Source organism: Rhipicephalus microplus, chromosome 3 (assembly GCF_043290135.1).
Source record: "Rhipicephalus microplus isolate Deutch F79 chromosome 3, USDA_Rmic, whole genome shotgun sequence".
Classification (NCBI taxonomy): Eukaryota; Metazoa; Arthropoda; class Arachnida; order Ixodida; family Ixodidae; genus Rhipicephalus; species Rhipicephalus microplus.
Window position 1 is genome coordinate 126,171,539 of NC_134702.1, and position 5,006 is coordinate 126,176,544.

Consider the following 5,006-nt stretch of genomic DNA (forward strand, 5'->3'; position numbering starts at 1 on the left):
GCTTAGTAGTCCGACCAGCAGAACAATCAGCGTGGTCAGGAATATGGTGGCCTGGCGGCGCATGTTGGCCTCCGCAGTGTCAACCTGCGAAAGTCGGTAATGGTTGAGTACACAATCCTGTGACTTCTGAGAAACGCGTTAGCATGAGAAGCTGCGGAATTCAAAGCTTCGAGAAGTGTTTTAGTGACATTTATACGTTCCAATCATCATCAACAAAAAACTGTTACATGATAGAACAACTGAAACATTCAATGAAGCTTGTCTGTGTGAAACACAACGCTCTATATTTAGATGCTTTTTAGCTGCTGAATCTAAGAACACTTTACATGCGACTAATCGGCCGTAACAGATCTGCACCGGGTTCCTATGGACTACCGAAAATTCACAAGCCTGACGTCTCTTTCTATCAATTGTGGACTTCACTTCCTTTGCATGCCGAGCCATATCGAATTTTCTACACCGAATCTTCGCTCCCCTGATCGGAAGACACAAACTCATGTCCATGCCTCCAAGTCACTTCGTGCAGCTGGCGTCAGAGGTGAGCATCAACGATGAAGAGAGCCTGGTCTCGTTCGACGTCGTTTAATGGCTCAAATTTGTGCCAGTGTCTTTAGCTGTTTTCTCTAGCTGTGCTGGCTTGAGGGTTACGAAAGCCTGAGTGAAAGGACTCCTATGACTGTTGACGAGCTGTACTGACTACTGGAATTATGCCTGTCAAGTGCGTACTTCTCTTTAAAAGAAGCAATTTTAAGGCAGAACAAGAGAACCTCGATAGGAGCTTCTGTCTTCGTCACGATGGCAAATTTGATCATAAGCACCTAGAAGATAAAGGACTCTGCTGCTTCTTGCCGTAACCGCAATCTCTTTCTTCGTTATATGGACAGTCGCTTTTCCCTCATGATAACGTCTGAACTTGAGAACTTCAGGCAGCATATCAATTCCGCACACCCCGCCATACATTTCACGGCCGAGTCTGAAAGCGACCACGGCCTGTCTTCTTGACAGGGTGGGGGGTGGTGGAGGGAGTGGTTCTTAGACTTGGAGGAAAACACAAAACTGAGCCCCACAAGTGTCTGCAGCTAAGTGCGACATCTCAGCAGTGGTGACACGGGAAGAGAAATGGGAGAGGGGGCTATAAAAGACTTGAGCGAAGAGAGGAAAGAGGAAGGAGAGAGCAAGCGAACAGAACGAAAAGGAAGGGGGGGACGCACAGATTGCCCACCAAAATCACGGGGCGAGAATTCTCCAAATTCGCTCACGCAGTCCACTTCCGCCAACAAAATCACTGTTCGGAAACAAGAGGTGCTGAATTGTTCATGGCTTGCTGAGGGCTCCATACGTTGCGAGCATCACCTGTCTGCTCGCGTCACCAGCCGGGCAATGAAGCAAAAGGTGGCCCAGAGTCTCCAGGTCGCTGCAGTCCATGCAGTATGAACTGCCACGCCCAGAGTGCCGATGTTTTCGCTCGGTGGTGTAGAAGTCTCTGCTGCGAACACGGAGAAGGAAACCGCGGTCTCGTCTTGGTAATCCGTTGAGGGGGAGCCGCCACGGCGGCTTTCCAGCTGCTACGCGAGCGCCGGAATGATGCTCGCACACGTAGCGGGCGGTGAGGAAATGGTCGGCATCCGCGGAGCACACGAAGTTGGTGACGCCGGTGTCGGGGTCGTGCGCATCCCTCGAGGCACAGTCGACCGCCGCGTTGCAGGGTATTTCGATGTGTGAAGGCACCCAGTGCAGCGAAAGGTCGCAGCCTGTTTGCTGCATGGCGTGTAGCTTCTAGAAAACTGTTTGCGCAAGGAGGCTGCAGTCTTTTTCGCGCGAGGTCACAGCCAAGGCCGCCCGGGAGTCGCTGATGATGGCTGCAGCGCTCATAAGTGCCTGATAACTCAGTAAATTGGCTGCCAAATTTATAGCGGCGAGTTCCGCCACAGGGGAGAAGGTGGGGAGAGGAGACGGCACTTGAGAACCATGCTGATTGATGGCACAACGCAGGTGGCGGCCACGGAGTCGTCGCGAAGCACTGACCCGTCGACGTAAACAAGCAGCCGGCTGTTCAGTTGTTCGTGAAGGAGGGCGGAGCTCTCCTGCTGCATCGCTGCCACTGGGGTGCTCGCTTTCGCTTTGATGCCGCCAATGGCCTTGGTGATCACTGGGGGGATGTCGCGGTAGGGGAGGATAGCCGGCCAGCTGGGGTACTGCATGTCGGACACAACCGTTAAGAGCTCACTCGCCTGCTTCCCCATAGATAAGTGAGGTAAAGCTATAATAGCGGCCCCTGTCTTGTTGTTTTCAGCTGCCGTACATAATTTAGTGTCCGGTGGGTCACCCGCTGGGAGCTGGGAGTTTTTCCTGCTTCGGCGAGCGTGGGGCCCACCTGGGAGGTGTGTGGAAGTCCGTAGTACTCTCGCATGGCGTTGTGATGGTCTGCGTCCAAGGCAGCTAGCTGCAAGCACTTAACGAAGCCACTGCTGCCGTGTAGATCACGCGTGCCGATGCGACTGCGTTGTAGACTCGCAGGTCAAGGGCATGGGTGAAGCCGTGACCTCGCGCGTGGAGACTGCGTGCGCGAGTACCTTGTCGTTGGCCCTGTGCAGATGGTTGACGGCCGGTCGCCAGCTGAGCCGATGGTCGATGGCGATCCCCAAGTAGCGCATCTTCATGCTCCACTCGATGGAAGGCCCCGGAGTGAGAGCCGAGGCGTAGAGCGGCGTTTTGACGCTCACGGATGGGCTAGCAGAGCCTTCGTTTTGAACACGGTGAGCGCCAGTCCAATCCCGTTCAGGAATGCGTCAACCACGTTGATGGCCACCTCGAGGAAATCGAAAAAGGCGGCCCGGTGGTAACCGGGGCCGCAGGCACACATTGCAAAGTCATTGGTTAAATCACCACATGTAATTCACACGACGTGTTGCGCGGGATGTAATCTGGCAGCTTTGCAAGAGCCTGATTAAACAGAAAATCACTCACTATGCTTCCCTTGGGTACACCTGTTGTGACGCAGTGGGAACCGCTTATTGTGGAGTCAACACTAGCGCAAAGAGTGCGGTTGCCCAAGAAGCTCTCTATGTAGTCAAACATCCGTCCACACACACCGAGCTCATGAAGTGCGTCCAAAATCGATACGCGGAGCAATCAGTCAAACGCACTTCTCACGTCTAGCAGTACGAGGATGCCGCAAACGCCGTGGTACTTGCCCTGATCGAGGGTGGCGATCATGTCAGCCAGTGAGTCGAACGTGCAGTGCCTTGGGCGAAATCTACTCTGTTGGGGATGGGGGATAAGTTGGTTGTGGTGGCAATTCAGTGATGGCGTAGCAATGCCATGGCTTCAATGACTTTTCCTGCGGCTGAGGTAAGTGATACTAGCCGTTCGGATGAAAGCTCCGTGGCCAGTGTCCGTGGTTACAAGATGGGCACCAAGAGCGCCTCTTTTTAGCCGGGAGGAACCTGACTTGTGTGCCACACTTCGTTGTAGGGCTCCAGCAACTGGGCTTGCATGGAGGGGTCAATATTGCGCAGCACCTGGTAGGTGAGGCCATCCACTCCCTGAGCAGGCCGCTCATGTGGTTGTTGAGTACTGCGGTCAGTTCGCTGAGAGTAAATTCCTTCGTGCACAATGAGCCTATTTATATCAGAATACCCTCGGTGGGAAAGTACCACTCAGGAGCGAATAGCTCAGGCCTCTTGAGTGCAGGCAAAAGTAGTAGTCTCTGTGGTGGCTGTGGACAAGCAGGAAGGGCAAACTTGTCTGCCAGCAACTCAACCAACTCCTCCGTGGCGATCTTCATTGCAACACCAACAAAGAGAACCGGGTAGCGAGGCTCTCTTGTGCGATGAACGGCAGCGAAGATGCGCCAGGCTTGGGCGGGGTTCTGAGGGTTAACTTGTGACGGGCAGATGTCCAGATGGCAAGAAAGCGCAAAAATTTGGAGTTCCTCGCTCAAAGGAAGCCAACGTACACCAGCCGCTACCTTCAAAATGACTCATCTCATCCTGCCTGCCACAAGGCCTCGTTTCAAATTGCATCAATTGGCAGCCCTTCGAAATGCGTACCGGTCTCATACGTCCAACAAACCAGCAAGATGTTGGTGATGATCTTCTAAAAAAAGGAATTGCCATCGCGCACATGCCTTCATATAGGCTAGGCCGTCTCCTTCCCGGCTCGACAGACCAGCCATGGGTGGACAGGACCCCTGTTGTCCTTTATAAAATCCCGTGTGCCGAGTGCCCGTAATCGTATATCGGCGAGACAAAAAAAATTGGGTGACATTTAAGCTTCGCCTTTAAGAGTTATACGCGATATCAAAATCCGGCCTTTAGTGCACCCTTCAACCGCTCAGTGCATACTTATTCATATGTTTTGTGACAAACACATAAATGCACACATACACACTCACAGTAGATTGGCCCAGCGCACGATATTATTGCCGAATGAACTCGTTTTCGTTGTGACACCTGTCGAACAAAATGCTTTAGTAGTGCCCCCAAAACACTTTTTCTAGTAACCATGGAATGAATTTACTAGAAGAGCTTATAGCTTCACCAATTAAACGCCGCAAAAATTTTAAGAATCCGTCCAGTGCGAGTTGAGTTACAAAGGTTTGTCACATGCTGCTATAGCATCATCTCCTCTCTCGTTCCGATGAAAGCGTTGGAAGCTAAGCAAAGTGGGGTGTGAGGGCAAAGGAACTACCCCACCTCGTGATCTTGTGCACCTTTTTTTCTTCAAATGCGCGGCTTTCTCAGTGTATTCGTGCGCGCACGCGTCAACAAGTAGTGGCCTCCCGCGGCTATCTCGCTAACTTGATTTTTCGGTCACAGACGCGGAGACGATTTTCCGCTCACAACCAATTGGGCCTACACCGGCGGCGGGTTTTCCGCGACATGAGCTCTTTAACGCTATCACATCAAAAAGCTACCGGAACGACTCAAACTACACGCCAACGACGCCCGGAAGCTCTACAAAGAGCGCAGCGCCGTCGCCGAGCATTCTGAGGCGTTTGATAA